Source organism: Echinops telfairi, unplaced genomic scaffold (genome assembly GCF_000313985.2).
Source record: "Echinops telfairi isolate 266 unplaced genomic scaffold, ASM31398v2 ScPeMD7_34;HRSCAF=130, whole genome shotgun sequence".
Classification (NCBI taxonomy): domain Eukaryota; kingdom Metazoa; phylum Chordata; class Mammalia; order Afrosoricida; family Tenrecidae; genus Echinops; species Echinops telfairi.
Window position 1 is genome coordinate 3,646,595 of NW_022103931.1, and position 11,330 is coordinate 3,657,924.

Sequence of the window (11,330 nt, forward strand, 5' to 3'; positions counted from 1 at the left end):
TGATGGTGGGGGCAAATCAGAAGGCTCAGTCTGTGTTGCTGAACTGTGACTTCTCTGAAAGAAAAAGAAAGGTGTGAAAAATCATACAAACAAGCAAGCAAACAAACAAAAACCTTGGTGCACTTGGCTTTCGGGTTGAGTGCCTGGGTTTAAGAAGCAAGGCCTCCTTTTCTGCTGGGTTCTCTGGGATTCACAGAAGGGCTCTAGCAACAATTACTAGAACTACTTTTCAAGCTAAATAATAAATTATGTTATATTTATAGTATTTTGATTCACAGCAGGCTAGCTCAGTCACCTCCTCTATCATTTCTCACTGTTTATTGAAATTGTCATAACTATGATATCTGTTTAAGATGAAAATAGTGTTGCTGATTTTTGGCATGACTCTCCAGATCAAAGGCAATCAGGCCATGACTGATAGGGCATGATTCATGACCATGTGAGCATTCATGACAGAAGACCTGAGGAGCTGTAGGAGGACATCAAGAACATCATACATGAAGAAAGCAAACAGTCATTAAAAAGAAGAGAAAGAAAATATCAGAGTGGACATCAGAAGAGACTCTGAAACTTGTTCTTGATTGTAGAGTAGATAAAGCAAATGGAAGAAATGATGACGTTGAAGAGCTGAACAGAAAATTTCAAAGGGCAACTCGAGAAGACTTCATAGTATTATAATGAAATGCAAAGACTTAGAATAGCTACTTGGCCAACTGACCGAAAGAGATCAATATTTGTACTCATCCAGAAGAAAGGTGATCCTAAGGAACGCTCAACCTATAGAACAATATTATTGATATCACATGCAAATAAAATTTGGTTGAAGATCATCCAACAAAGGTTGTAGCAGTACATTGACAGGGAGCTGCCAGAGTTTTAGATCAGATTCAAAAGAGAGTATGGAACAAAGGATATCAGTGCTGATGTCAGATGGATCTTGGTTGAAAGCAGAGACTAGCAGAAAGATATTTGTGTTTCCTTGCCTATGCAAAGGCATTCAACTGTGTAGATCATACCAAACTATGGATACCCTGAGAAGAATGGTAATTTCAGAACCCTTTATTGTGCTCATTCAGAACAAGAGGCAGTTGTGTAAACAGAATAAATGAATAGTGCATAGTTTAAAATGTGGAAAGGTGTGTGTCAGGGCGGTATCCTCTCACTATAACTATTCAGTCTGTATGCTGAGCAAACAATGAATGGATTACAATGCAATGTAAGGAAGACCAAACCCCCCAGACCTAGACCAACAGGTAACATCATAATAAGTGGAGAAAAGGGTGAAGTTGTCAAGATTTTGTCTTACTTGGATCCACAACCAATGCTCATGGAAGCAGCAGCCAAGAGATCAAAAGATGTATTATATCAGGTAAATCTGCTGCACAAGAACTCTTTATTGTATTGTAGAGCAAAGGTGCTTCTTTGAGGACGAAGGTGCACCTGACCTAAGCCATGGTATTTCCCATGACCTCATATGCATGTGAAAGTGGGATGCTGAATAAGGAAGACCAAAGAAGAATAGATGCATTTGAATTGTGGTGCTGGTGAAGAATATTGAAAGTACCATGGACTGCTAGAAGGACAAATTGATCTGTCTTGGAAGAAATAACTGTCAGAGTGCTCCTTAGAGGCAAGGATGGGAGACTTCATCTTACATACTTTGGACATGTTGTCAGGAGAAACCAGTACCCGGAGAAAGGGAGTGGCAGTGAAAAAGAGGAATGCCCTAAGAGATGGACTGACACAGTGGCTGAATCAATGGGCTCAGGCATAGGAACAGTTGTGAGGATGGTGCAGGACCATGCAGTGTTTCTTTCTATTGTACTTAAAGTCACTATGGGTCAGAGTTTTCAAATCTCAATGAAAGTGATGGAAGTCAGCAAATGGCAGCCCAGGAGTTCTGGAAGGTCCTGGAAGGTAAAGGACCTTCTGTGATCACTAGAGGTCTTCGGTATATCCACTCAAGTTTCCAGTCCAGGAAATCCATGGCCCCTCCCCACAAAGATTTCCCTAAATGGGGTTTTCAGCTTACCAGAAGTTCTTGTTGAGTCCCAGAATGTGATTGTGTTAGTCTGGGAAGACTAGAGACACAAATTCATGGACACTCATATGTGTATAAGAAAGAACGTTATATATAAGAGCAATTGCATATTGAGAAAACATCCCCAAGCCAGTCTAGATCAAGTTGATAAGTCCAATATTATTAGCCCATATGTCTGATACCAATCTATAAATTCCTCTTCAGATGCACGTAACACGTGCAATGATGTAGAATGCAGGAAGATCACAGGCCAGTGGGTGGCAAGTCTTGTGGATTCCATGGCAGTGGAAGCATCTCAGTGGTGGCAGGGGTCTCCACGTGGCTCCATCAGCTCCAGGGTTCTAGTGTAGCTCCATGTGTCTTCTCAACAGGAATGTCTCTCAAGGAATGTCTGTGTGTCCCACTTCCAGTGAGCTATTTATCTCTGTGGTGCCTCCAAATGAGGCCATCAAGCTGCAACCTGATTGATAGGCTAAACTCCACCCTTCCACAAGTGGACACCAGATTATGTAACTACCACAGTGGTCATCAAACATGTTGTCATGAACAAGGGTCTGGGACTACCTGTCATTGTTTCAGCCAAAGACAGAGACCAGGTTGATTCAGGAAACTCTTACATTGTCTACAAGTGAAAGACAGAAAGGAAACTATGAGGTTTGCTACCCCCAAGCTGCTTCTTATCTATACGCCTGGCCATTTGTCTTAATTGCCTAGCTTACCATCTTCTTGAGTCAGAACATCCCTATTGATTAAGATTAAGAGGACCTTTTTCTGAAATGGAAGGGGCTGTTAGATTTTGCATTTCCAACAAACCTTATCTTAAATTATATATTTTGATTATTAAAAGGCGAGCTCTTTGACCCCCTGCATCAGTATTTTTGTTATGGCAGCAATAAGTAACTAAGGGTCTTTCCTTAAAGGTGGATCTGGATCTGTTAGGTTCTGGGATACTTTTCCTTGGTTCTTGCTTCTTGGCATAGAAATCATTCACCTAGCAGAAGCACAATAGTATTAATGGTATGTTAAACAATAGTTTATTAAAATAAGTCTTTATGATTTAAAACAAAGTTGTTTATTTAAAAATCATTTTATTGGCGCTCGTCCAATTCTGATTACAATCCATACATCCATCCATTGTGCCAAGCACATTTGTACATTTGTTACCTTCATCATTCTCAAAACGTTTTCTTTCTACTTGAGCCCTTGGTGTCTGCTCCTCATTTTTTCCCTTCCCTCCCCGCTCCCTCCTCCCTCATGAACCCTTGGTAATTTATAAATTATTTTGTCATACCTTACACTGTCCGACATCTCCCTTCACCCACTTTTCTGTTGTCCATCCCCCAGGGAGGAGGTTATGTGTAGATCCTTGTAATCGGTTCCCCTTTTCTACCCCACCTTCCCTCCACCCTCCAGGTATCGCCACTCTCACCACTGGATCTGAAGGGATCATCTGTCCTGGGTTCCCTGTGTTTCCAGTTCCTATCTGTACCAGTGTACATCCTCTGGTCTAGCCAGATTTGTAAGGTAGAATTGGGATCATGATAGTGGGGGAGAGGAAACATTAAAAAATTACAAGAAAGTTGTATGTTTCATCATTGCTACACTCCACCCTGACTGGCTCATCTCCTCCCCACGACCCTTCAGTAAGGGGGTGCCCAGTTGCCTAAAGATGGGCTTTGGGTCTCCACTCTGCACTCACCCTAATTTACAGTGATATGATTTTTTGTTCTTTGATGCCTGATACCTGATCCCTTCCACACCTCGTAGTGACACAAGCTGGTGTGCTTCTTCCATGTGGGCTTTGTTGCTTCTAAGCTAGATGGCTGCTTGCTTATCTTCAAGTTTGTAAGAACCCCAGATGCTATATCTTTTGATAGCCAGGCACCATCAGCTTTCTTCATCAAAGTTGTCTTTTTAAAGATAATTTTATTGGGGGCTCTTATAGTTCTTATAACAATCCATACATCAACTGTATCAAGCATATTTGTACATATGTTGCCATCATTATTTTCTAAACATTTACATTCAATTTGAGCCCTTGGTATCAGCTCCTCTTTTTACCCTCCTTCCCCACCCCACCCTTGTGACCCCTTGATAAATTATAAATTATTATTTTCATATCTTCCACTGACTGCTGTCTCCCTTCCCCCTCGGTTTCTTCCTCCCTTCTCTCCCCACCTTTCCCCTACCTTCCTGGTATCACTACTCTCATTTCTGTTCCCGAGGGGTTTGTCTAACCTGGATCCAGTGTGTCCTGAGTTCTTATCTTAACTATGTCAGGCTCTGGTCCAGCCTGCAGTGAAAGGAAGGATTGGGGTCATGATAGTGGGGGGTTAGAAAGCCTCAACGAACCAGAGGAATACTGTTTGTTTCATCAGTGCTATGCTTCATCCTGATTGACTCATCCCTTTCTTGCGACCCTCCTGTGAGGGGATGTTGCATTGTCTACAGATGGGTTTTGGGTCTCTGCTCTGCCACCCTTCATTCTCAACAATATATATTTTTGGTTTGTTTTTTTGAGGGGTCTTCTGATGCCTGTTACCTGAACCCATAGACACCTCATGATCGCACAGGCTGGTGTGTTACTTCCATGTGGGCTTGTTGCTTCTCTACTAGATGGCTGCTTGTTTAATTTCAAGCCTTTAAGCCCCCAGATGCTATATCTTTTGATAGCAGGCTGCCATCAGCTTTCTTTACCACATTTGTTTGTGCACCTGCTTTGTCTTCAGCAATCGTGCCTGGAGGGTAAAACAAAGTTTTTTGATGCTGTATTTTTCCACAGACAAGAATCAATTGTCTCCAGAGAAGGGACGGGGTGGAAAGAAGTTCATGTGGCTGTGCTTTAACACTATATACCTTCCCACCCTGACTGATCTCCTCCCATATCCATTTGGAGGGCATGATTGTGTGTATTAGTGGGCTATTAGTGGGCATACATGTGCATGTGACATGCTTGAACCCTATTGCACACATGCAGACTTTGAGTGTGTGTGCAGAAGTGTGCCTGTGACATAACTAGCCCTTACTGTGCATGTTTGTCCCCCTCCCCCAAACTTCTAGCACATGCCTGATTTATTAGGAAGGTCCCTTTTCCTTATGGGCTTGGATAGCTATTGCTATCCAAATCATTGGGAAAGAGCCATCATTCTGGTTACTTCCTGCTGAATGTGCGCAACAAGGGGGATTTAGATTCACTCTTTCCTGCTCTACTGGAAGGGGTTGTACTTCAAGGGGCCCATGGTAAATGGGGGTTGAAGTAGGATTCAGATACTGGTATCTTTGAGCATGATGGCCTTGGATTAATAGCATTTGTAATCTGATGACTTCAATTCTGGTAAAGACTAAGTACATGAACAGTTTAAGTACAGCTGGGTCAAAAGCTATAAGGATGATAATGCCCACTGATGTGTCCTGATTATGGTAGGACACCTGGAGGTCCAGAAGACCTTTCCTAGGAAGGTATTTGTTTCTCTTTTGGCCATAGGCTGAGGTTACTGAAATATTTAACTGTGTCTTAGCTGGTTGGAACAATTTGATTAAAATGAAAATGTTTTACATCAAATGGGGCAGTCCCACACTGGGAAATCCTAAAGGAAATCCCCTCCCCCGCCCCCTGCACCCGAAGTATTCTTGAAGGGAGGATTTGGTACAATAGAGAGATGCTGGCATTGAGAGGAAGGGATGCTTCCTACTTTGGGTTCTTAGCTAGAAGTGATGCAAAAAAGATATTTTTCTTGGGGCCTATTAATCAAGTAAGAGAAAATGGGCCCAGTAGGGGGAGATGGTCCACTATGGGGTGTAGGAGAATAGGTTTAAGGAAAAGTACCTCTAACCTTTTTTGAGCTAGAGCATCCCACGGATAGGAGACTGAGGCTTGTTGAGTAAAGCTTGTGGAGAGATTTAGCCATTGGTCAGGGCTTATGAGTTGGACATATCCCTAACTTTGGATTGATCGACACAGTCTGCTTTAAATGTAAGAACTATGGGATGGTATTCAGAAGCTCAAAGACCATTGGGGATTGAGGTATAGTCCTCTGAGAAGCTCTTATCTGTATCAGGGTGCTGACAAAACTCCATCTTAAGACTGTCTGATGGTTCACATGTGTATTTATCTTGATTCGTTTGGTATGAGTCCACGGGTGCTGATACTTATGGCTTCCACAGTTGATGGTGGATCCATACACTTTGTCTGAGGACTTTAACAGCAGTAGGAGCAGACACTGTTACTGGGAAAGAACCCTTCCAGGCTGGTTGGATTGGATTTTGGGGACCTATCCTTCTAGATTTCTATGTGAACTAGGTCTCTGGGAAGGCACAAGGGAGGCAGCTTCTTTTCTCTTTGAGTCTGGGTAAGGCCATATTGATGGAATGTCTCTTGGCATCGGGCTTTTCCTACGGCATCTTGTTGTACTAAGGACACTTTGGATTCCATAGCCAGTTCTGTTACAAGAAAGGGTCACCCCTATAAAATTTCATAAGGGCTTAAACATGTAGGGTGACATGGGCAATTCTGAGATGGAGGAGAGTTCCTGGTAGCATGTTCTTCCAGTTCATTTGGCTTCCTCGTGTGGATTTCCTAAGGGCCAGCTTAAAAAAATATTTGAAGAGCATTTTATTTGATCCAAATATCTCTAGCTGTAAAATACATACAAGCCTTTCCATGAAGAAGCAGCAGCAGAGGCAGAATATTTTACAAGACTGAAGAGGATTTACAACATTTTACACACAATTTAGGGCTCAAAAATAAGTTTTATTGCTGGAGTCTTACTTGAGCAATGCAATCTTCGATCCCCCAACACCATCTCTGTTTTTCAAATAATTTTATTGGCATAGATTTCACACATAGCATACAATTTAATCATTTATTCTATTAAGAAGATGTGTGCAATCATTAGCACAATCAATTTCAGACCATTTTCTTCTTGTCCTCATTGTTGTTAGCTCCTCATTTCATCCCAACTTCCCCTACCATGCCCCTAGGTAATATTAATCCAGTTACCCTCGCTATAGAGTCACCTATCCTGGATTTCATATACAGCAAATCACACGAAACACAAACCAGATGCAAAGGCGATAAAACAAGAACAAAAACAAACCGGAACAATAATGGCCAGACAAAAGAGAAACACTCAAATAGAAAAGAAAACAGAAAATATTAAAAATGGAAACAATTATAAAATGGGTCAAATGGAGATCAGATGATAAGGTATTACAGTTTAATGTAACTACCTCTGTCATAATTGACTTTACAGTGTTCTCTGTCTGATAGGGTTATTCACATCCCTGAAGTATGGTTAGAGGGGATTCATCTTTGTGGGGAACTAAGGGTCAGTTTGAAATGTTGATTACTTCTCTCAACTTGCCCTGTGGATTGTGATCTGCAAGCACAGTGGAGCTAAGTTAAACCTAAGTGTTGAGATACTCTTCATTGGGGTTGGGAAATGAAAGCAGGCCCACTGTCTCTTAGTCGTGTCTTGGGAAGTCCACCTCAAGGGATTCCTTCTTGAAGTAGCCTTTTAGTCACTTCATGGACCCTTTCAGGGTGGGTGGGTGAAGGTGTGTATGGATAAGAAAAGATATGTGAACCCTTGGATGACTGAGTCTTAAGTAACGTCCATTTGCCAGTCATCCCCAGCATGGTCGTTACATAATCTGGTGTCAATTTGAGGATTAAGAGTGAAGGGGTGGAGCCTATCCTATCAGTCATTGTATAATCAATGAGGCCTCTGTGTGGGCATGGCCTCCTCCTGAGAATTCTGGTATTTTCTCCTTGGAGGTGGGAGACACTCTCTCTCTCTGCTCACTCCCTTGGAGACTCTCTACTGACAAGACTCATGACTCACTCCCTCAGAGATGCTATACTGACAAGACACATGACACTACACTGATAGACCCCATGCCCTGGGAACTGGAAGAGTCATGTGGAGATCCCTGCCATCGCTGAGATGCTTCTACCACCAATGGATCCACAAGACTTTATACCCACTGGCTTGTGATCTTCCTCCATTTGGCATCATAGCCTGTGTTTTATGAGTCTGACGAGGACTTTATAGATTGGTATCAGACATATAGGCTAATATCGGATTTATGGACTTGATCTGAACTGGGCTGGGATGTTTTCTCAATATTCAATTGCTCTTGTATATAAAACTTTCTTATACACATATGAGTGTCCATGATTTTGTTTCTCTAGTCTACCCAGACCAGTACACCCAGGCTATGATCCCTTGTTGTTCTTTTTAAAATTTTTTTCCCTGACCCTGACCCTGGTCCTAACCCTAACTCTAAAACCCTAAAACCCTAAAGCCCTAAAGCCCTAAAGCCCTAAAACCCTAACCCTAACCCCTAACCCTAAACCTGTGTGCTATGATCCCTTGTGTTGAGTGTTGAACAGGTTGGGCAAGATGACTTTTAAGTGCCCTTTGGGCACTGCTGAGAGGCTAATAACTTAATAGTTGAGGACAGGCTGTTGAGTGAATACAGTTAAAGAAGGTTTGTAGCTGAGATGTGTGGTGTTATGAAAAGCTTTTACTACTTTCCCCTGCAGCCTTTGTGGCAACAGGAGTTGCCACCCATTCTTCTCCCACCACCCATTATGGCAAAGGCAGAATTTCTGGATATTAGCCTGTTCTACTTCCTTGGGGGAGTAATCTGGGAGGGGCAGCTACTCCTGGAGAAGCAATGCATTTATGGAGAGAAGGGGTTTTTGCTGAGTACTGTTTGTCGACTGCTGTCAGCTGCTCAACTGACTAGGCAACTTCGGGGTCTCCTTTGTGGCGTCCATGGTGATGCACAACTGCTATTTCAGTAAGCTTTTGGACACCTCTGAGAGTACCTTGACTTGACACCCATGCTTAAAGGGGCTCCCCTGAGTGGTTAAATACCCCCTCTCTTCCTAGATTGAGGAATGCACACGAAGGACTAGGAACCATACTTAGAGTTTGTGTACAGGGTTAGTTTTTTTTTTTTCTCCTTTGGCTAAGTCAAGGCCACAGGTCAATACTATGAGTTCAGCTAGTTGAGTGAAGTCCCTGGTGGCAGAGAGTTGGCCTTGATGACTTGGTGGAGGGCAGCTATGGCATACCCAACTCTGTGCACTCCATCAGTTACAAAGTTGCTGCCATCTAAGAACTAGGCACAATCTAACTAGAGAAAGTGGTAGGTCTTTAAAGTCTGGCCAAGGCAGGTAGTTAATAGAAAGTCATTCTAAGCAAGAATGAAGGGGCTTGGATATAGCCTCAGGGTAAGGGAGTAATGTGGCTCGGTTAAGGTTGCTGCAAGATTGAACTGTGACATCAGGGTTTTCTATAACAAGATTCTTTAGCCTGTGGGATCATACTGTCATCAGTTAGGACCTCTAAAGTCTCCCACCCCACCTTCACTCCACGGTAAATGTAACTGCTTCTTGGACCAGAAGTGCCACAGCAGCAAATACACGCATGCGAAGTGGCCATCTGACTGAGGCCATCGGGCTGAGGCCATCTGGCTGAGGTCTTTTTGCTAAGTATTCAACTAGTTGAGGCTGGGACTTAGTTTTTGGATTCACACTCCTAGGGCTACTCCCTTTCTCTCATGGGAATGTAGAGGGAATTTTTGTGAAGGTCTTGGGAGATCCAGTCATGGGACCTGAAGCAGAAGAGCTTTAAGTTGGTCTACTGCATTCTTTTGCTGCATCCACCACAGGAGGGGTCTTAGGTCACTTTTCCCATTTAGGGTTCAGATAGTGGTTTTACTAAGTAGCACATTCTTGGGGATCCAAATTCAGCACAACCCGCTAAGTCCTAGAAAGAGTCATAGATGACTCTGATGGTAACCAGAATTGTATATGAGTACTAACTCCATTTAAAGATTTATAGGTTGTTTTTTTTTACAGACTCAATTCACTATATATATATATATATTTATATATATATTTATATTTATAATTGACTATGTGGTGGCCATGGCTGGAGCCTGGGTCCTCCGCACAGAGACTCTGGGGTGGGTCTTCACGAGATGGTTGGTGAATGCCTGGTAGGGAGACTTGGCTCACGCTGCTTCTCTCCAGAGGTCAGGGGTCAGATAGCTGTAGGTCTTGAAGATGGCATCAAAGGTCACCCAGGTGGCTTTTCAGCCCCGGCTGAGGTGTAGCAGTCATCGATACCTGCCATCATCAGCAGCTTCTTGGGCACAGGGGCTGAGGTGGTGCCAGTGCCCCTGGGAGCGGGGATGAGACGCACCAGCACAGACCCACAGTGGCCGGTCACCTTGCAAGAACCATGTGAGGTTTGACGATCTTGTTCTTTCAGTAGCTTTGCCGCATGGGGACAATGGACAGCTTGGCCAGGATGATGGCCTCGAGGATGGCGGTGGTGACTTCCTTGGAGCACATGAAACCCAGTCCTACGTGGCTCTTGTAGTCCTCGATGACAACACAGGCCTTGAACCTGGTCCTCTGGCTGGCTCAGGTCCGCTTTTGAACTTTAGGGCCTCATTCTTGAGGGTCATCCCCAGGGAGAAGTCAACGACTTCAGGTTCCTTGATGTGCAGGGAGAACAGATAGATCTCCTGCAGGGACTTAATCTTCCTGTCCTTCACCAGATGACCCAGCCTGGTGATGGGGAGCCACTCCTTTTCCTTGGCTGTGCCGCCGAGAACTTTGCGGCCTTGTCCATGTCCCGACCACAGAGGCCATCCTGTGTTCTTAGGCTGCTGCCAAAGCCTCTGTGGAAGCCACCAGGAGCTCCTGCTCTTGGGCCCCGGGGTCTCCATACCCTCCTGCTGCACTGGCGTCATCCTCCATTTGGTGTGATTTTCAGAGAAGAAGCTAAAGTTTGTATACTCAGTTATTCTTGTACTAATGCTAACTACAGATAGCATAAAGGTGGGGTTTCACATAGCCAGAAGTAATACGAAAATGCAATGGGGGAAATCTATCACCCATATGACAACTGCTAGTGGAACAAATGCTAGTAGACTGGTTGGCTCCCCTCACCATATCAATGGTTACCTTTTACAGTCTGCACCTCCAAAGGCCATGGCTTTATTAGCACCTGAAGACTCTAGTCTTCTAAAAGACTGAAAAACCTGCTAGCCTGAGTAAGGCTGAATTACAATACAATGATTTATGGTTTATGAGTCTCACACTGATAACGTCCAAAAAACAGTCTCCCCAATATCACTACTAAGGAGCATTCTGGCTGTACTTCTTCCAGGACAGATCTGTTTGTTCCTCTGGCAGTCCCTGGTACTTCCAATAGTCTTCACCAGCACCATCATTCAAACGTATCAATTCTTCTTTGGTCTTCCT

At 43.6% G+C, this 11,330-nt stretch overlaps 1 pseudogene; it reads right to left on the bottom strand.

The window, feature by feature from the left end:
• Positions 1 to 9,970: 9,970 nt before the first annotated feature.
• On the bottom strand, positions 9,971 to 10,823 carry LOC101638430 (annotated as a pseudogene).
• Positions 10,824 to 11,330: the final 507 nt, after the last annotated feature.